Source organism: Herpailurus yagouaroundi, unplaced genomic scaffold, assembly GCF_014898765.1.
Source record: "Herpailurus yagouaroundi ecotype Mexico unplaced genomic scaffold, PumYag 28, whole genome shotgun sequence".
In the NCBI taxonomy this organism is placed as follows: domain Eukaryota; kingdom Metazoa; phylum Chordata; class Mammalia; order Carnivora; family Felidae; genus Herpailurus; species Herpailurus yagouaroundi.
Genome location: NW_024412376.1, coordinates 107,419,665 through 107,442,423, shown reverse-complemented (window position 1 = coordinate 107,442,423; position 22,759 = coordinate 107,419,665). Strand labels below are relative to the sequence as shown.

Sequence of the window (22,759 nt, the reverse complement as noted above, 5' to 3'; positions counted from 1 at the left end):
AATGATTCAGATTCTGCCAACGTGATTTGAATGCCTACACATGCGAAGCACTATATTAATTGCTCTCATATACATGATCTTACAATATTCACCCCAACACTGTGACTCAGTTATTCTAATCCTTCCTTTAGGAGAGACCAGGAAATTGAAGAGAATTTTACCGAGTCTAAATGGACTGTGTTTATCATGTCTCATCACAGCATTTATCAACACAATCTGTAATCTGTTATAACAACACAATGAGAATCTAGCAATGCAATAACCTTCATAAATATACACATGCCAGCCACAATTTATGAGAAACCAGCAGTAGAAAAAGTTGAAATTATTTGGCTCCCTCAATAATACGAACAATAGGGAAGATGGGCAAGTATAAAATGTTTTGGATTGATTTTCTAGTCTGATACAGACAAAGTCTGACAGTAACTAGAAGGTTACTTGAGAAACAAGTAATTGAAAGAGACAGTCGAGGAGATATAGTAACTATCAATTTTTTTAGGTTATATAAGTCTGATCTGATTACTTTAGGTCATCAGGAGCAGTGCATTTAGACTATATTTTTTTTAGTCTCCAGAAGAAAGGCCCTCACTGCCTCATAGTTAGAGGCAATGTAGCATAGTCCTTAGGAGCACAGACTCTGAACCCAGACTCCCTAAATTCAAACCCAGATCCTCTGCTTTCTGGCTGTGCCACCTGGTGCCAGTGGTTTAACTTCTCTGTGCCTCATTTTCTATCTGCAGAACACAGATAACAGCAGCTTTTCCTCACAGAGTTGCCGTGAAGACAAAATGAGGTAACACACACAAAGCACTTAGAACGGGGCCTGGTAGAGTTAGCACTATTGAAGCAGAGGCTATTATTACTATGAATCAGTGCTGTGTCCTCAACTCACATAAAGGGTCAATAAAATAAAGTGATCGTGTGAGATTCATCCAAATAAATGGAACAAAATAGCCCAGGAACAGACCTCAGTATATAAAAGAATTTAGTTTATGGTAAAGGAGACCATTTCAATCAGTAAAGAAAGACTGGGTTATTCAATAAATGTGTCAGAGGAATTGGATAACTTGGTCTCCCATTACTTTGCCCTCCACCTGAACTCCATCATATGCTATTACTGGTGATACTTTGAGTATTCATGATGACACTACATATTATCAATCACCAATGTCGCATTTCCCATTTCCCCCAGAAGAAAAAAATTATTCACGTATTCATCAAATAAGTAAGAATCTCAATCAGAGTCCATTTTAAGAGTTCGTTTCTGGGGTCTCTCCTGGTACGAGTTATATAATCCATCAGGTTGCTGGCAGCATACAGACGGCATATTCAAACAGGGTAATGAAGAAAAGGTAAGGGATTATTCACAAAAGTGTTGTGGAAATCAACAAGAATGGTTGAGCCACAGGGCTAGGACCAAGACTTTGAATGCCACGCCTAGACCTGAAGAGACGGAGCAGTTGCCAGAAAGCAGTGAAACCTTTAGTTACTGGACAGTCACGTGATAGGAGCTGTGTCTTTGGAAGGAGAACTCAGCCACTACCAACCTGAGCAGGGCAGGAGGGAGACATGGAAAGAGATACTTCACCTGTATCTCTTCTGACACCCTCTGAACTTCTGGAAGAATGGGAGCCTGGTTGATCCAGTAGATACATGTCAACCTTCAGGGGAGCAGAGAAGGGTAGAGAAAAGACTGAGCCTGAAAGAGTAAACAGAGAATAAGAGAATATCCAGCTTACCCAGTAAGGAAGCAAATGTGTCAGTCCAAATAACTGGGGTAGAGGGGAATTGTCTTCTTAGTTTGCTGAAGTTTCCTAACCACCAGAGGACAAAGGCCTTGGATAGGATGAGATCTTTATCTGTTACACAGATAGGAAGGGTTCAATTTATAGTCACTATAAATGGTGCCAAAATTTAAAAGGATGCCATGTTACCTACATCTCCTAGATTTACTCATATCATTACTAATCTTCAAGATGGCTCATAATCTATAACCCCCATCCACATAGCTTGAACAGGAATGGTAAAGAGCCACAGGGCTAGTAACAAGACTTTGAATGCCATGACTTTTATTGGAATCTGATATATGTAAATAATCATGAAGTATTAGAAAGAGAAATTAAGAAAATAATCCCCTTTACAATTGCATCAAAAGGAATAAAATACCTAGGCATAAATTTAACCAAGGAGGTAAAAGAACTGTATACTAACCACCACAAGACATTGGTGGAAAATATTGGAGAAGACACAAATAAATGGAAAGATATTCCTTGCTCACAGATCGAAAGAATTAACATTGTTAAAATGTCCATACTACCCAAAGCAATCTACAGACTCAATGTGATTCCTATAAAATCTCCAATGGCATCTTCTACAGTAATAGGACAATCCTAAAATTCATATGAAACCACAAAAGACACCTAATAGCCAAAGAAATCTTGAGAATGAAGAATAAAACTGGAAGCATCACACTTCCTGATAACACAATATTACAAAGCTGTAGTAATCAAAATAGTACAGTTTTGGAATAAAAGCAGATACATAGATCCAAGGAACAAAATATACAGCCCAGAAACAAATCCAGGCATATTATGGTCAATTAGTTTATGACAAAGGCATTAAGAATATACAATGAGGAAAGGATAGCCTTTTCAATAAATAGTATTGAGAAAAGTGAATAGCCATATGCAAAAGAATGAAACTGGACCACTTTCTTACACCATACACAAAAATCAACACAAAAATGGATTAAAGATTTGAATATAAGATCTGAAACCATAAGATTCAATGAAGAAAACATAGAGGGTCAGCTCCTTAACCCTGATCTTTTAAGTGATTTTTTTTTATTTAACACCAAAATCTAAATCAACGAAAGCAAAAATAAACAAGTGGTACCATACCAAACTAAAAAGTTGCTGTACAGCAAAGGAAACCACCAACAAAATGAAAAGGCAACCTATGGAAGGGGAGAAAATGTTTGCAAATCACATATGTGATAAAGAGTATAAATCTAAAACATATAAAGAACTCATACAACCCAACAGAAAAGAAACAAAAAACAAAAAACAAAAAAGAAAACAAAAACACAAAAAACAAAAAAACAAAACAGCAATTTTTTTTAATTTTTTTTCAACGTTTTTTATTTATTTTTGGGACAGAGAGAGACAGAGCATGAACGGGGGAGGGGCAGGGAGAGAGGGAGACACAGAATCGGAAACAGGCTCCAGGCTCTGAGCCATCAGCCCAGAGCCCGACGCGGGGCTCGAACTCACGGACCGCGAGATCGTGACCTGGCTGAAGTCGGACGCTTAACCGACTGCGCCACCCAGGCGCCCCTACAGCAATTTTATTTAAAAAAAAATGGAGAGTGGAACTGAATAGACATCTTTCCAAAGAAAACATACACATGGTCCACAGGTAACATGAAAAGGTGTTCAACATCACTAATCATTAGGGAAATGCACATCAAAACCACAATATCACCTCATACCTGTTAGAAGAGCTATCATCAAAATGACAAAAGATAACAAGTGAGGCAGTGCAGAAAAGGGAATCCTTTTGCACTATTGGTACAAATGTAAATTGGTGTAGCCACTATGGAAAATAGTATGAAGATTCCTCAAAACATTTTAAATAGAAAGACCATGATCCAGCAATCCCACTTATGGGTATAAGTTACCTGTGGTCAACCATGGTCTAGAAGCAGATGATCCTCTTTCTGACTATCCCCAGAAGGTCAATGGTGTCCTAAAGCTAAGTCACAATGCACGCCATGCACCTCACTTCATCTCATCACATAGGCATTTTATCATCTCACATCAGCACAAAGGTGAGTGTAAAAGAAGGGTGAGTGTAGTATAATGAGATATTTTGAGAGACAGGGAGAGGCCACGTTCACATAACCTTTATTACAGTATACTGTTACAACTGTTCTATTTTATTACTAGTTATTGTTCTTAATCTCTTACTGTGCCTAATTTATAAATTAAACTTTATCATAGATATATGTATAGGAAAAATATATGATGTATTCTAAGCAAAAAAAAGGGGAGTTAATATGTGAGATGATGGGGGTGTTAATTAACTAGATAGAGGAATCCTTTCAAAATGTATATGAATATCAGATTATCATACTGCATACTTTAAATCTCTTATAATTTTAGTTGTGAATTATACCTCAATAAAGCTACAAGATAAAAGGTATTACTTAAAAAAGCAAAAAAAAAATAAAACTTGTTTGGAAAGTGATGTATGACTGTTTCTTTCAGATTTGATATGGCACCTGAGATAAAGCCAGGCTGAAGCCCTTTGAAACCTTGCCCAAAAGAGTATCATGTGGGTGTGATGGGCCTTACCAAAAATAGTTACAGTTAATTTTATGTGTCAAGTTGGCTAGGCTATAGTGTCCAGATACTCCATCAAACATTAGTCTAGATGTTTCTGTGAAGGTAGTTTTTAGATGGGTTTAACATTTAATTCTGTAGAAGCAGATTACACTCCATAATGTGGGTGGGCCTCGTTCAATCAGGTGAAGGCCTTAAAAGCAAAGACTGAGGTTTCCCAAAAAAAGAAGGAATTCTCTTCAAGATTGAAACATAGAAACCCTGCCTGAGTTTCCACCCTGGATATTTCAGATTCAAGACCCTGGAGATTTCAGATAATATTCTTGCATGAATTTCCATCCTACCAGCCAGTTCTACTGATCTGCCCTTGCCAGTCCCCACAATCACACGAGCCAATTCCTTAAAATAACGTTATCTCCGTCTCTCTTTCTCTTCATCAGTTGCCCCCTTCCTTTCCTCCCTTCTCTGTTCCTCTCCACTATATGTGTATGTATGTATGTATGTATGTATGTATGTATGTATGTATATGTATACATATATTCCCTGTCTCACAGGACATGCATTCAAGAATTCTCAGAGGGGACCTCCAAAGGGGAAGAAAGAAAGAGAATATTAAACACCAACCAAGCATAAAGAATGCACAGCCATCTTGGGGCACCACGGTGGCTAAGTCGATTAAGCATCCGACTCTTGATTTCCACTCAAGTCATGATCTCACATTCGTGGGTTTGAGCCCTATGCCAGGCTCTGTGCTGGCAGTGCAGAGCCTGCTTGGAATCTTCTCTCTCTCTCTGCACCTCCCATGCTCGCATGCCCTCTCTCTCTCAAAATAAATAAGTAAAGTTTAAGAAATTTTTAATATAAATAAATAAATGCACAGCCATCTAACAACAATAGCCGTCTTAGAAAAAGTTCTCTGTCCCTGTTGTCTCTCCTTCCTCTATCACCCCTCTCCCAACCACATCAATACCGGTAAGGATAGGAAACACAATTAGCAAAATAAAAAAGGAGGAATGAAGGCCCAACTGGGGAAAGGAGAGAGAGGGTGACCCATCCCCATCCCCACTTTTCCGCCTGAAGAAAACTACCAACCAGAAGGGCAGAAACATCTTAACTTTAACTTTTTTAATGTTTTCATTTATTTTTGAGACAGAGGGAGAGAGAAGGAGGAACAGAGAGAGTGGGAGACACAGAATCCAAAGCAGGCTCCAGGCTCTGAGCTGTCAGCACAGAGCCCGAAGAGGGCCTCAAACTCATGAACTGCAAGATCATGACCTGAGCCGAATCAGGCAATTAACCATTTGAGCCACCCAGGTGCCCCAGAAACATCTTAACTTTAAATGAAGTTCAGAGTTTGGGTCATTACTTGGGATGGATATCTTAATTTCTGAATTCAAACTAAGGTTGTAACTATACAATTATTTTTATCATTATTATGGAAAGTAAACTGGGAGAGGAAATACTTCTTCCATTGGATATATGTGAAACACATCGTGGGAAATAAAAAATAAATATGCTTTTTGAATATATCCCAAGAGTCCTGCCTATTCAAGATACCAGTTACACAAGTATTTCTTTTTGTGATTAAAAATCAGCCACTATTACATTTTTAATATCAATTTAATGAATATTTTCATATTTCTTTTAAATCCTAATTAAACACATTGTCTGTTATACCACCTAATAATGTCTTTTATATGTGGACTTAGGTGATAAATTCTGCAAAGAATAATTTGATCCTCCTAAAGTTAGATTTTCCAGAAAATATATATATATTTTTTTAATTTTTTTTTCAACGTTTATTTATTTTTGGGACAGAGAGAGACAGAGAATGAACGGGGGAGGGGTAGAGAGAGAGGGAGACACAGAATCGGAAACAGGCTCCAGGCTCCGAGCCATCAGCCCAGAGCCTGACGCGGGGCTCGAACTCACGGACCGCGAGATCGTGACCTGGCTGAAGTCGGACACTTAACCGACTGCGCCACCCAGGCGCCCCGAAAATATATATATTTTACAATAAAAATTAGATTAACTTTTTTCCAACTGATACTTATCGCCAATCTACCACATGGATGGTAGCTGGATGTGTGCTCATGATAACAAAGTGGACCCTTCTCCTGCTGGCTGGAGTCACTGACTGGTATAGGAGACAGTTACCACATAAAAAATACGAAATTATATATTTTGGTAAGGATTATAAGGGAAAGTATTATGTGAGAATATAACAGAGGATGGCAATTTAGATCAGTAAGTTTAGGAACTGTCCCTCTGAGGAAGTGACAATTAAGCCTAGACCTGGAGGAGGAAGAATTGATTAGCTCTATAGAGAGCAGGAGGAAAGCATCCTGGCAGACAGAAAGCATGCCTCATCAAGAGGTGGGAAAGTCCTTGGTATGTTGAAGAAAATGTGGCGATGGGTAGCGTGAAAGGCAAGTGCTGGAGAAGCAATCTGGGGAAATAGTGATTATGCAGGGCTTTGTAGGACACATTAAGAATTTTGAAATGTAATTGTACTGGGGCGCCTGTGTGGCTCAGTCGGGTTAGCATCCGACTTCAGCTCAGCTCATGATTTCATGGTTCATGAGTTCGAGCCCCACGTCAGGCTCACTGCTGTCAGTGTGCAGCCTGATTCAGAACCTCTGTCCCCCTCTCTTTCTGCTCCTAACTGTTCACGCGCTCTCTCTCTCTCAAAAATAAATTTTAAAAAATTAAAAAAAAAAAAAGACTTTTGGATTGTATCATAAGTTCAGTGGGAAACCATGAAAGGATTTTACTAAGGGAAAAGACATAGTTTTGTGTATGATTTTTAAGTGTATTAATTTATTTTGAGACAGAGAGAGAGAGAGAGAGAGAGAGAAAGAGAGAGAGAGAGATGGGGGGAGGGGCAGAGAAAGAAGAAGAAACAATCCCAAGCAGGCTCCATGCTGTCAATGCAGAACCGGTTGTGGGGCTTGAACTCATGAACCATGAGATCATGACCTGAGCGAAGTCAGATGCTTAACCAACTGAGCCAGCCAGGTGCCCCGGTTTTATGTATGACTTTTAAGTGCTCATGTTGGCTGCAGCATAGGGGACGGATTCAAGGTGGGCCAGAATAAGAGGGAAGACCCCTGGATGGCTAGTGCAAGGCTCCAGGAAGGCAACGGTGGCTGGTGGGGTGGAGAAGACTGGTGGGTTTGAGTTTTAGTTGGCCAGGCTAAGTGGCACGTTGGATGTGGAGAGTGAGTGGTGGGAAGGAGACACTGAGGGTGACTCCCAACCTATGAAGGTTTTTGTGTCCCCTTCAGTGCCCTCAGCCCTCATCCACCTCTCAACGCATCCTCACCTCCAACCTGTCATCCATGTGGCACTTGTGTTCAGCAAAAATGCTGTGACACAAAAGGACTGCCTCTTCTTCCTTCCCTGGAGTTTGGTCAGACATCTGACATCCGCACTGAGAAAGTGGAAAACCGAAGGAGAAAGCACAGACCATGTGACCAAAAACACTGATAAGGAACTTAACCATTTGGCTTATGACAAGTTGACAAGCCACAACTCCAGGCCCTAATGACAGCCTGTATCAACGCATATTCTTTTTGACTACTGCATTTACAACAAAAATTCATCATCCAAATATTAACATAATATTAAATTTTAAATCATATTTAAAAATTAAATGCTAATGATTCTAATTTATCACGCAACCATTAAATAATAATGATAGCCATTTGTCCTAGAAACATAATGGTCTCTAGCTTTAACTATTTCTAAAGTTATTCTGCCCATTCTATCACTGTTCTCTGGTCCAAACTCAGATGATGCCCTAGCGCCAGAAATTGCACCAACCCATAAATCAGACAGACAAGTACAACAGACTGTCTTTGTAATGGGTTCTGAAGCATGCCAGAGGAGCCTGTATTATAGCTAGAGTAAACTTTAAATTGCTGTTTTAAAAGCGAAAACAAAGCGGGGAAAATGACTCCTGGGTATCTGGCAGAAGCAACCAGGAGGAAAGATGGAGTTAGCATTTACTAAGCACCAACCAAAAGGGGGCTGATTAAAAAGGGATAAGCAAGTTTCAAACATGTTGAGTTTGAGACGCTTTGTGAGATGCCTGGGTGGGGCGATCAAGTTGGCATCTGTACATAAGGAGCTGAAATTTGGAAGAAAGATCCAAGCTGGAGACAGAAAACAAGTTGAAACTGTGGGAATGTAATTTACATGTAAAACCTTGTTAGAGTACACAATTTCCAAAGAAAGTAAGGGTAGAGTGAATCAAAAGAAAGCCCAGGTCTCAATCCCGGGGAACTCATACACTGAGAAGCAGAGCTGAGAGAAGGTGCAGAAGACAATGAGTGGTGGTGACTGACAGATGAAAAACAGGATTGGTGGTGTCATGATACCCAACAAGAAAACAATTTGCTCCCCATTTGTTTTTAGGTTCTCAATTGTGGTAGCTAACTCGCCCCTCATTTGGCATGTTCTGGGTACTAATCTTTCTCCACTTTCTGCTACCCTATAAATATTCATGCTGCACTAACTGTCTGCTCACTCTCAGGTTGTGTTGAAGGCAAGGTGAATTATGTTGGGCCTTTGTTCTGGAAAACAAATGAAGGTAAGACCCAAGGGGCTGCCAGGTGGTCTAAGAGAAAACTTATAGTCATAAAATCTGCTTTCAAATAGCCTCCATACACAGACCCCAAAATATAACCTTCTCCTTGATTGAGGAATTGATGCAGGAGAAGGACTAAAAGAGAGATGTTAGAAAACAAAGAATTAAATATAAGAAAAAGAGAGAGAGAGAAAATTGCTTTAGAGGGATATCTCTTCTACCAGATTTTCATCATTAAAATCTCCACCAGGTTTTTAAATCTTTAGGTACAGCAACGGCTAATTTGGAAAATAATGATCACGGTCGCATCACTATGCTGTACAACTGGAACTAAGGTAACATTGTGTGTCAACTACACTTTAATTAAAACATAAAAATAATGATCTCAATTTGGCAAACAACCTAAGGTCAGTGAAGCAATTTAGAAGGCCTCCACTTGCTGCAGGGAAACTTAGAAAAGGGGAAACTATCAGTTCAGGATTCCCCTTTGCTTTAAAAAGAAAACTAAACTAGGTGCCTTGGTGGCTCACTCTGTTGAGTGTCCTACTCTTGATCTCACCTCAGGTCATCATCTCACAGATGTGGGATCAAGCCCTGCATCAGGCTCTGTGCTGAGCATGGAGCCTGCTTGAGAGTCTCTCTCTCTTTCTGCCCCTCCCCTGCTTTAGCGTGCTCTCTCTCTCTCTCTCTCTGAGAAAAAGAGAGAGACAGAGAGAGGGAGAGAACTAGACCATTCAAATCATTTCCAGAAAGGCCTTAAAGTTTTTCCAAAGGCAAGCAAAATTGTACTGACTTGAATGTTTAAGTGATATTCTTGTAGTTAGTATGCTGACAACAGGTCAAAGATATTGTACAGTTGAATTATGATGTGAAATATGCATCATTAATAATTGTTGGAAGCTTATATGCACAATATTTATATACATTTCATACTCAAGAAAGTAATTTCAATTATTTTAGATGTCTTTATTGTTATATTTTTTTCTTTTTGACATCAAAGATTATATCTATGGTTTATTTCATTGTACATCTTAAATCAGGAATTCAACTCCAGATTATAACACTGTTGCTCTTAAAAAAAAAAAAAAGCAGTTAATAATATGGACTTTAGGATTAGCTCTATACTTGGGACTAGTTTCTACAACTCACTAGATAGATGATGCTGAGCCAGTTACCCAGCCTCTCTAAGCCTTAAAATCTGCATCTGTAAAATGGGTATGTAAAATAATACCTCATGGAACTGTTTCAAGGATCAAATGAGGAAAAGCATACGACACACTCCGCTACTTAATTTATGTTCCTAATCACAACTTTTTACTGCCTTTCTAGTATATGCCTTTATAAAATGATCCTTTGTGCAAAAGTGATACATTCCCTTGGAGACCTCACATTGCATTGGGCAAGAAAGTAGGGCATACAGTATTGTCATCGCTCATATCAAATAGAGTTCTGATATTAATCATTGGAGGATATATTGGAAAAGCACTGGTTATTCAGGTAAAGTAAATCCTTCAGATTTCTGGGTAGGAACATGAGCAAAAAGAAAGTTGACATGGTGTTGATAGTCACTCTGAAGGCCAAGAACACTCTCCCCTCCCCAGCTTTGCATTACTGGACATGGAGAAAAAGTATGCCCTCCTTTCTTTTCCTTTTTTTAAATAGTTTTAGTCAGTAACATATCTTTGAAAGGTGATAGAGGAAGCCCTGAGCAGCACAAGAGAGTATATATGGGCATCATTATTGGAATGTGATGATAGCAAATATATGGCCATATACATAGACTAGGAAAAAGAAAAAAAAAGATAATTCAGTTTAAGTCCAGGAGTTTTAGCAAAAAATCTGAACATTTTACTAGTTTAGTTTTAAAGACGAGTAAGTTAAGACTCAAAAAGATTAAGCAACCTTTTGCAAGACATTTAATCAGTAAGCAATATAATTGACATTTCTGCCTAAGTATTTCTCATCTTGGCACAAGGAAGGAGACCCCCCCCCCAATTCTTCACCATCCCTTTAGCCACATCCTTTGCATGTAACTTCATAGATCCTCCCATTATGTGGATGAAGTATATTTTCCCACCCCTTCCCATTGGGTTCAGCCATATGACTTGTGCCCAATAGAGCAAAAGGGAAGTAACTATATACCAAGCTCCTCAGAGGCTTTGCTTATTTACCACTTTCTTTGTTGGACCTCCATGAGTAGTACATATCCAGCCTCACTGGTCCCAAGAGGAGGACAAGATACACATAGAGCAGAGTCCAGCCAAGCCTAACCTCCCACCCAACCCAGAGTTGGTTTGTAGACATAGGAGCTACAATATTAAATGATTGTCATTGCTGGCCACTGAACTTGGAGGTCATTTGTTTTGCAGCAATAGCTACCCAATGCAAATGCTACCAACAGACTGAGCTTGACATTATTCATGTCACTCTCATGAAAAAGTTGTTCTGTAGTTACAAGGATGGTAACACAGAAGATCAACTACAAATGCCATCTTTGAGAAAGTTATTAAAGGTATTGCTGAAAATTCAAAAAGGTTCAGTGGGATTTTTGATGCCTTATACACAAAGAGAAGAAAATCTGTTTCTGATTTTCCCGGACTGAGGCGTACTGTCTGCTCCATCAGCACTTCCAAAGTCCAACCAGCCCACTCACGGATGGCTTTCCTGAAAGTTCCATCTTTTATTTTATCTTCCTCTGAGCCACTTATGACTTTCAATTCCAATTTTCTGAAGCAGCTTAGGTCTTCATTATTTATGGGAGCCTGTTATTTATGAAGCAGTCTCTTGAACATAGATGTCACCTCCAAAGTATTAAATAATAATTGTGGTAGCTTTCCATCAGTAGCATTCTGAGCCAGATGCAAAGCTATTTATTCAAAGTGAAGCCTATGTCATTAATCAACAAGTCCCCAAATGACTGTCTCCTTCCATGTTCACCCTTCTCTATCATCCCTTGTGTAGTCTACTTTTTCAGGTTTACGATAAAACTGCAGTGAAAAATTAGGATAATAATCTCTGGGGGGATAAAAAGTACTGGTGCTCTTCCTTAGAAAAACTACCACTGTAAGATGGTAAATAGTTAATCATCAGGTGTATGATTATTTTTATTAATTTAACTTGCTATGCAAATTTCCATATATGTATGTAGATAAATGCATTGATTTGTTTTGCTATTCCTAATAGATTGTGAGATTCTTAAGGATAAGACTATGTATGACTTCTCCCTCTCTTGTGGCCCTAGTGTCTATCAGTGCCATGAACATAATAGATGTTCAATGAACATTTGGTAAATGAATGAACAAATCCTCACTCTGTATTGCTCAATGTTCTTACAGAAGCAATTCTCTTCAGTCATGCTTACCAAGTGAAATACTCTGCAAAAGCACGGTGCCGGACTCACAGGGGCTGCTATGTTTGTTAAATACATTTCTTACCCTCAGGGCAGCACTCTCAGAGAGGTAAGGGCCAACAGCTGTGTTAAAATTACTAACCTTCAGGCAGAAGTACCAGAAAATATTCCTTTCCATGTGTCCCCATTAGCTGCAAAATTAGCAACTCTCTGATGGTGAAGTCCCTTCTTTTACCACCATTTTCTCTCCCTCCTTTGCCCTAATCCGCCTCTTGATCATACACAAAAATCAGGAGTTGTTTGGATAATATTTATGTATATAACTTTTTCACTCAACAATTTGGCTCTGAGGGTGATCCTCACAAAATAAATGAAGAAAACCAACGTGAGTTCTCTCTGGATCACTGTTACCTATGTCTATGTATGTTCTTAGGTCCATCTAAAAGAGTGACTCCTGAAGGCCCTTTCAGGCACCCTTTGCTAGGACAGCTTCAGTCACCTCCTGCTCTCACTCTTTCTGGCTACCCTCATTCTGTTCGATGTCCCATATTGCACCAGAGTGATCGTTCTAAAATGCACTTATTCCTCTGTTTGAGAACTAAAGTAGATCACATTTCCAAGAGCAGTGGTTGTTAACTTTTTATGGAGGACTCTTCCTGCCCCACCAAAATATCCATGTGCATAAATCCACTAACCATCACATGCAATTTTAGATGTTCCTTGGATCCCAGGATTAAGACCTTGGAGCCCAGGGAGATAGTTCTGCTCCTACACAGAACATCCAAGGTCCTCCACAGTCTTCCCAAACTATGTTTCTAAGCCATCACATCTTCCCGAATTCTCCTGACAAAATTCCAGATAGATTTATCACCAGAATGCCTTTCCCATTTACATTTCCCAGTTAGGAAACTGAAGTCAGAAGCTCTGGATTCCAAGTAGCTAAGGGACTTCATAAATCACACTCTGAAGTTCACTTTCCACATGCAAAAACTGTCAGAGCTGGTTTAGATCTGCATTTCCCAGAGTGTGATACACAAACCACTGGTTTTAGATGATACACGGTTACTTTTTATTAACAGAATTGTGTGTTTGCAGAGAGCAGATTAGTGTTTTCCAGAGGTGGGGTTTGGGTGGGGGGGGGGGTGTGTGTGAAAGAAACAGGAGAAAGAGGTCTAAAGGTACAAACCTCCAGTTATAAAATCAGTAAGTCATGAGGATACAATGTATATAGCATGGTGACTATAGTTAATAATCCTGTATTATATATTGAAAGCTTCCAAGAGAGTAGATCTTTAAAGTTCTCATCACAAGGGAAAAAAGTATGTAACTATGTGTAGTGATGGATGTTAACTAGACATATTCTGGTAATCATTTCATAACACAAACATATCAAATATATTATTATGTTGTATACCTGAAACTAATATAATGTTATCTGACAATTATAGCACAATATAAAATTTAAAAGTTATTTCAAAAAGAATAGTGCATTTATTTTAATGCAATTTGGGGACATACATTTATTTATAAATTCTGTATTTTTAAATTTGTAATATAAATTTAATGTCATATCTAAACTATAATGTACAGATATTATTACACAGTACAAAAATAAGTGTTAAAAATAAGTTTATCTGAAATCTATTTAAATACATACAAAATACATAATAGGTGATATAAAGACACTGCACAAATTAACAAGATCATAGGCAAATCTGAAGATTGAGGGGCACTGGACCAATTGATCTCCAAAGCTCATCTCAGTTATCAGCCATGATAGTTCCTTAGACCCTTCAAAGAGAACTTGGCCCCAGAGCTGAACATAAGCTACTCTCTCCAAACCAATAAGGAAGATCAAAGAGCTGCCTGTTTATTCTCAACAAGGAAAAAGGGTGAATTAAAACAACAACAACAACAACAACAACAACAAGCAAGACATTTTCCATTTTTAGATGGAGTCAAAGTGATTTTACATGAGTTGCCCAAAATCTATCAGAAGAGTATTTCCGGGAACAGAACACAGATCTTGCTCCCTTGGGACTGACATGGACAGTTTTGTTGGGACCAACCAATGGCAGAGTTATGACTCAAAACATAAATGAGCACAAATTTCTTTCTTAATGACTAACATATACACATTCAGATTCAGATAGAAACTGCAGCTGCTCCCTCCAACTACTCCAAGTTTGATGAACAGATGGCAGGCTTCCTCTGGGAATGGGAAGATTTAGGGCTGCCTCATAGATAGAAATTGCATAGAGTTAGAACAACAGGAGCAGTGGGTGTTAGAACTACAAATGCATTTAAGAACTGTGACAAAAATGGTCTGGGTCCTATGTGCTGTACATTATTCATGGCTATGGCTGTTTTATATTTAAAATATTGATGATTCAGAGGCCAAGAACCATCCCACCTGTATATACATACATACATACATACACACATACATACATACATAATGACTACCGCACCCAAACAGATGAAAGTTTCTTCTGGATTATATTTCCCCCCCTAATTTAAACATAATCATCCTAACATCTTCATCTTTACATAAAACTAGGTTCTAGGAACTGGAAGCTGTTTCCTTCTTCAATGGCAGCCTAAACAATTGTTTTGTTATATGATGTTATCCCATAATGTAAAATCGAACCAAAGAGAGAAAGAGAGAATTGCTGTTTTATAGGCATAGAGTTTCAGTTTTCAAGGATGAAAAAGTTCTGGAAATCTGTTGCACAACAATACAAATGTACTCAACACTACTGAATTGTACACTTAAAAATCATGTTAATTTTTTAAAGATCACGCAAACTAGGAAGTGTTGGATGTAAATTCTGAAGAACCTCTAACAATTGTGGATTGAATTAAACCCTGAAAGAGCAAAAGAAAGGGAAGCAAAGAAAGTATGTGGTGTACATTTAAAGATGCCTCTAGGGGCGCCTGGGTGGCACAGTCGGTTAAGCGTCCGACTTCAGCCAGGTCACGATCTCGCGGTCCGTCAGTTCGAGCCCCGCGTGGGGCTCTGGGCTGATGGCTCAGAGCCCGGAGCCTGCTTCCGATTCTGTCTCCCTCTCTCTCTGCCCCTCCCCCATTCATGCTCTGTCTCTCTCTGTCCCAAAAATAAATAAACGTTGAAAAAAAATTTTTTTTAAATAAATAAATAAATAAAGATGCCTCTAGCTAATGCCCCTTAGAGAGAAGCCCATTGAGAGGAACATAAGGCAGCTAATGCTTAGCAATGAGTAATAGAAACTGTCAGGAGAAACAAAGGAACCCCTTTCAAGGGATGTAAAGAATCACATACCAAGAAAGTCTACTTATATGAGAGGATGGCTTTGATAGTAAAATATGGACCAGATGATAGTAGCCTTAGTGGAGGGATAATGAACAAGGTGGAAAGGTACAAATGAGGTCATTTAACCACAAGTTCGATGATAGCACCAAGGGCTCATCCCTTCTAGCCCTTACTATCTCCTTCCTCTTCACCCAATTCCTTATCATTTGTAGTTCTCATTTCTAAGAAAAAAACCAAGGCATAATTGTTAATGAGTTGAGAGTCAGAAACCTTAGATTCTGGCCTTTTCAACTGTGATTAACCAGTGGTTCCCTTTGACAGCTCTTTCTCTCCATCTCCTCATCTCTGAAGTGAGAGCCGGACACCCGTGGGTCTAGAATCTCTTCCTGCATCAATAGGCACTCACTGGCAAGATGAAGAACATTAGCAAAGCTTGTTGTAATATTCGGCTCTCTGCCTCATCCCCTCTACCTGAATAACATGCCACCTGACACTTCGTAGGGAAGAGATCCCGAAATTATACCTGGGGGGGAGATGGACCTATTAAGTGTTGCCTGGGTTTTAGGCATTGAGAAAAAAATGAAGTTTGGAAAATAATATAGCTTAAATACTATAGATAACCTGGTGAAAAGGGAGCAATAGAAAAAATGTAGACACCTCAGTACAAAGAACTCTTAAAACTCAATAGTAAGAAAACAAAAAACCCAATTTAAAAAAAAAAGGACTCAACGACTTTAGCAGATGCCTCACCATAAAAGACACACAGATGGCAAATAAGCATATGAAAAGATGCTCCACCTTGGATGTCATGAAGGAAATGCAAATCAAAACAACAAAGAGATATCACTACACATCTATTAGAATGGCCAAAATCTGGAAGACTGACACCAAATGCTGGTGGGGATGCACAATGGTACAGCCACTATGGAAGACAGTTTGGCAATTTATTACAAAAATAAACATTCCTTTACCACACAACCCAGCAATCCCACTCTTTGGTATTTATCCAAAGGAGTTGAAAATGTATGTCCACACAAAAACCTGTGCACAGATGTTTATAATAGCTTTATTCATAATTGCCAAAACTTGGCAGGAAGTAGGATGTCCTTCAGTAGGTGAACAGATAAACAAACTGTGATAGATCCAAACAATGGAATATTCTTCAGCATTAAAAATAAATGAGCTCTCGGGATGCAGGGTGGCTCAATTGGTTGAGTGTCCAACTTCAGCTCAGGTCATGATCTCACAGTCGGTGGGTTCGAGCCCCATGTTGGGCTTTGCACTGGCAGCTTGGAGCCTGCTTCAGATTCTGTCTCTGTCTCTCTCTGTCTTTCTCTGTCTCTGTCTCTGTCTCTCTCTCTCTCTTTGCCCCTCCCCCACTCATGCTCTCTTTCTCTCTCAAGAATAAACATTTAAAAAGTCTTTAAAAAATTAAAATTAAAAATAAATGAACTATCAAGCCATTAGAAGATATGTAGGAACCTTAAATGCATATTGCTAAGTGAAATAAGCCACTCTGACAATGCTACATACTATAGAGAAAGGCAAAACTATGGAGACAGTAAAAAGATCAGTGGTTGCCAGAGGTTGGAGATGTACAGAGAAACAAATAGGTAGAGCACAGGATCTTTAGAGCAATGAAAATACTCTGTATGATACTACAACAGTAGATACATGTCATTATACATTTGTCCAAACCCTTAGGATATACAATACTAAAAGTAAATCATATTATAAACTGTGGACTTTGAGTTCTAAGGATGTATCAATGTAGGTTCATCAATTGTAATAAATGTGCCCATCTGGTGGGAGATGTTGATAATGTGGGGAGGTTATGCATGTGGGGGAGCAGGAGGTATACAGGAAATCTCTGTACTTCTGCTGGTTGCTGTGAACCTAAAACTGCTCTTAAAAAAATTGTCTTAGTGGCACCTGCATGGCTCAGTTGGTTAAGTGACCGACTCTTGATTTCAGCTCAGGTCATGATCTCACAGTTCGTGAGATCAAGCCTTGCATCAGGCTCTGCACAGACAACATGGAGCCTGCTTGGCATTCTCTCTCAGTCTCTGTCTCTGTCTCTGTCTCTCTCTCTCTCTCTCCCTGTCTCTCTCCCTCTCTCTCTCTCTCTCTGACCTTTCCCCACTTATGCTTGCTCTCTCTCAAGAATGTATTAATTTTAAATTTGTCCTAATAAAATTTTTAAAGAATAAATGAACAAGGTTACCTTTGAAAACTAATAAACCTGATCATTATGGTGAACAGAAAAGTAGACATATTTGAAAATGGAGGAGTCTAGGAGCCACAATATGGTTCTAAATTGGAGGGAATGAAGTCATTTAACAGAAGCACCACAGGTAGAGCTATCTTAACTGACATATAACCCAAGACAACAAATGGCAAGCAGAACAAGGTAAGACAAATTGATATTTCTTAGGAAACTTGGAGCAAATTTTTTTTAAAAAACATTCAAGACATAACATTACAGAGTTTATAAGATCTGGCTCTCTCAATAGATTAGATATCTTGAGTCAGGAAATCAGTATAATCACTAACAAATTAAGATCATTACTCTATCCCTTCTTTTTAATTGCTATTAAGTTATTTTTATTATATTCTAAAACTCAAGAAATTTTAAATGTTTTAGTTGCATTTGGCTTGTAGCCAAATTTACAGCAATTATTTCCTCTTCTGTAGTTAGCTTATTTTGGTGCTTCCTCTTAGTTTTCCTATTCTTGACCTTCTCCTTTTGATCTATTTCTCAGTCAGTGAGAGAATATAGTCAAGTAAGTTTCTCAAGAAAGATATGCAAATGAAATAGCTCTGGAGTCCATGGACATCACAGAGAGTCATTTTGTGGTCTTTATACACAAAAGACATCCTGACTGGATGTTTCTTCTTTGATCACAATATTTTCTCCCAAAATTCTGTAGCTGCCCTCATTATGCCTTAGCATTTTGGGTCTCCAAAGAAAATCACCCGAGAAAGGCATCACTTTTGTTCCCTTTGTTTGTATAATGTTTTGTCCACTTTGTTGCTTGAGAAATTTTTCCCCAGTCCTTTATAATCCATGAAAATTGAGAGAATGTGGCTACTTACATAAACATAAGCTTCTCCTCAAACAGAATGTATTATATATACTTATGTATGTTCACCGTATAAATTTTACTGACAAGATATATCGCACACAAATGATAAATAATAATAAAATATATAATCCTCTTTATTTTAAACCCCATAGAGCTAATTAATTCTCATTGAATGTTTCCTTGATTTTTACTGAACTCTTGTTATGTAGACACTCCATGGTTGCAGTCAAGAAATTGGGGTGATCGTTACATGATGTTGGTTGATAGTTTCTTTTACATTAACAAGAAGAAAGGGAAAAACTTACATTAGAACTTCACTCATCTGTCAGTGACCTGAGTGAATTCTTTTTTTAATAGATAATTTTTGAATAGTGGAAGAATGTTTCCTCAACTTTTCTTTTTTGCTATTCACTTTTAGGTTTAATCTTTGTTATTAATGTTGCAGTCTACAAGCAGCAAAGTAAGAGACGAAACCCTGATTTGTAGCATTGATAACCAATGGTGTAAATACTCCCACTATGGATGATTTAAGATCGCCACTGCGACATCACTGAGCAAAGAGTTGGGAAGGGATGTGCAGACACACCGTGTTATATAATATTTCCTCTGTACAACAGATGTCAATAACCTTAAGGGCACAGATTACAGTAAAATAACTATGGAGTGATAAGTTTTGAGTATCTATTACCTTTATTTTTAATATAATTTACTTAACTGTAACTTTATCACTTCATTTTTAACAATGGCTATGTTTAACGACCAGCTCACAGAATTTCTGAAAATTTAAAAAGCAGCTCTCACAAGCTAGTGTGAGGTTTTTCCAGCATGCCATCGACTGTGGCCCTATGCTGGGCAGTGAGCACTGACTTCGCCTGGACTATGGGGAGTCAAATCAGGCTACACCTGTCTCGTCTCCCTCTTTCCCCATCCCCCAATCCACAGCTCAAGCTCTCTTTCTCATTCTTTCTCAAGTTCCCAAGAATTTTTCTTTGATCATGACTTTTGCTCTAGTCGCTTGTGTTTTTTTCCCCCAAGGAAGACTTATAATTCTGAAGATAAATCCCAGAATCTCTACTTCCAAGTCAGAAATACTCACTTTCATAATGTTTCTTTCTAATTTACTTTTTAGGGGGGGGTACCTGGGTGGCCCAGTCGGTTGAGCATCCAACTCTTGATTTCGGCTCAGGTCATGATCCCAGGGTCAAGGGATCGAGCCCCATGTTGGGCTCGGCACGGAGCACAGAGCCTGCTTGAGATTCTCTTTTTCTGTCCCTCTGCCCCTCTTCCGCTCCTGCATGTGCGCGCGCTCTCTCTCTCTCTCTCTCTCTCTCTCTCTCTCTCTCTCTCTCAAATAAAAATAAATAAATAAATAATAGTTACCTTTTTTCCCATGAACCAGAGAAAAATCTCTCCTGTGTGAATCAGATTTCTGCAGTATGAATTCTACTTTTTACTGCTGTTGCATTCTTAGTTTCTTTGTTAACTTCCAGTGCCTCACCATTAAGCTTTTGGTTTAGGCATTTCTGGGAGCACTTTTATTTTTAAACCATTATAGGGAAAGGACAAGAGGGATTTGCTGTCTCAAATTCCAGGAATTACACTGTGTATCTACACTGAGAACAAAAATCCAGAAAGAAACAGAAATGAAGAAAGGAAGAAAATCCAATAAGTTTGATGTGAGTTTCTTACATATAAAATGAATGACATGATTACCATGAATAAACTGTTGTCACCTTCTACACTAGCCAAGTTTCACACCTTTATACAATCATCTAAAATTTGCTTCACCAATGTTCACATTTATAAAAAGTGTAATATTTAAATTTCAGACTGATAAACTCAAGCGCTCTAATAAAATAATTTGACAAGGGCATCCACTTTACTTTGAATGACAGTAATACACAATAGAGGACTTTGTCATTTATGATAAAGAAGAGAGGATAATCAAATTGAAGTGGTGAGAACATTTCCTCTAGTTAATTAGTCAGCAACAAAGGCTTTAAAAAGCCTTTTTTTAAAATCTAAAATAAGATTTATTGCATTTCATGCAATTTGAAGTTCATGCAGCAAAGGAGACTAGCACAATTTTTAATGCATTTTAAAATTTTTAAATGGGTGTGAGGGCAGGCAAATGCACAAAGTTCTAGTCTCCTTGGGTCCCTGAGAGAGAAGCGTTTGAAAATGTATCTGTCTACCCTTCATGGTGAATGAGTTCAGTTCATTTCTTAAATGCAAGAAATGTTTCCATGGCCTCTGGGTGCAAACACACAGAGCTCTGAGACAAGGACAGGGTCACTAGTGAGGAAGAAGCTACGTGGTCACCTAATTCAACTTGAGGGCAGGACAAGGTGGCAAATTCAGGGGAGGGGGCAGCTGTTCGGAGAATCAGTAGATAACATGCCCCACTAAGATTTGCTCCTGAAAAGAAGTAGTGGAAAGAACCAAAAAAAAAAAAAAAAAAAAAGGAAAATACAAGAAATACTTCTTCAACCACACTCTTCAAGAAAATGCTATAAACAGGGGCACCTGGGTGGCTCAGTAGGTTAAGTATCTGACTTTGGCTCAGGTCATAATTTTGCAGTTCCTGAGTTCAAGCCCCACGTCAGGCTCTGTGCTGACAGCGCACAGCCTGGAGCCTGCTTCGGATTCTGTGTCTCTCTCTCTTTCTGCCCCTTCCCCGTGCACACTCGGTCTCTCTCTCTCAAAAATAAATAAACATTAAAAAAATGTTGTAAAGAAAATGCCATAAGTATGTTATTTGAGATTTTCATTTTATAGCACTGGACTATAAAACTATAAAATAGGGGCATCTCGGTGGCTCAGTTAAGCAACTGACTCTTGATAGCTCAGTTCACTACCATGGTTCAAGAGATGGAGCCCCACCCTGGGTTCTGCACTGACCGCAGAGCCTGCTTGGGATTCTCTTCACCCTCTCTCTCTGCCCCTCCCCCACTTGTTCTCTCTCTTTCTCTCTTTCTCTCTCTTGCTCTTGCTCTCGCTCTCAAAATAAATAAATATTTTTTAAAAACAAAACTATAAAATAGTTTACTAATTTCAAAACTCAGTGTCCTTATAAAACAGAGTTTGCAGCACAGCATCTAAATGAACAGCACATTTAGGTTCAAAAGATGTGCCTTTTAGTTTTCTTTGCCGTTGACTCTCTTTATAAAAGAAGACACATATTGCTGATTTCATGTTCTCCTTTTGTAAAGGGGGGCTTGTATTATTTTTTCTATACATGTATTTTCTTCCTATCTCAATCTGTTATTTCCTTATGATTTTCTATTTCTACTTCATAGAATCTGAGTCTTCTTGAATATTATTGAGAATTCCTAATTTTTTTAAAAAAGTCCTCCTCTGGTTCTTTAGCCATAACTACCTTACATATCCTTAGATATATATTTTCTCCAGTCTTGGAGGTATATACCTTCTTTGCAGCTTCAGAATATTTCCCTTCCTTCACCTTCCCATAGGCTTTATATTGCTTTCCTCTTGCCGTGCTCATAATCATATAAGGAAAGAGTCATCAGTGTTTGCCAGAATACCTGTTCTCCTGAGTGCTGATTCTTAGATCTATTCTGGAAAGCAACATGATAAGCAAAACTCCTTCTTTTATTTCTTGCACTGAGCAGGGCTTCATCAGATAGCTTTATTATACTGAATTAAAGTTATCCTCTAACCCCATTGCTTAATTCTTGGGGACCTGAATTATTGGTATGTTGCAAATGACAATTCTCAGGATATCTGGACCAGATGGTGACAGGATAAAATATTTTCTCCCCTTTTTTCAGATAGATGGGATAATACTGTTTCATAAGATAATTTGTGTGGACAAACCATCTACGCTTTTCTAAATACAGTTCCACTGACATTCATTCATTCATTCATTCATTCATTCACCTAGCTAGCTAAACACACAAGCCTATAATAGATAGATGGGAAGAAGGGAAGGGAAGGGAAGGGAAGGGAAGGGAAGGGAAGGGAAGGGAAGGAAAGGAGAAAGGGAAAAAGAAAAAGAAAAAGAAGAGAGGGAGGGAAGGTTGGGAAGGAGGAAGGAAGGAAGGAAGGAAGGAAGGAAGGAAGGAAGGAAGGAAGGAA

The 22,759-nt window shown here is 38.6% G+C and overlaps 1 pseudogene; it reads left to right on the top strand.

Annotated features, from left to right (window-relative positions):
• The first annotated feature begins 7,855 nt into the window (after window positions 1-7,855).
• On the top strand, window positions 7,856-8,209 carry LOC121039277 (ubiquitin-conjugating enzyme E2 D4-like; annotated as a pseudogene).
• The last annotated feature ends 14,550 nt before the right edge of the window (window positions 8,210-22,759 follow it).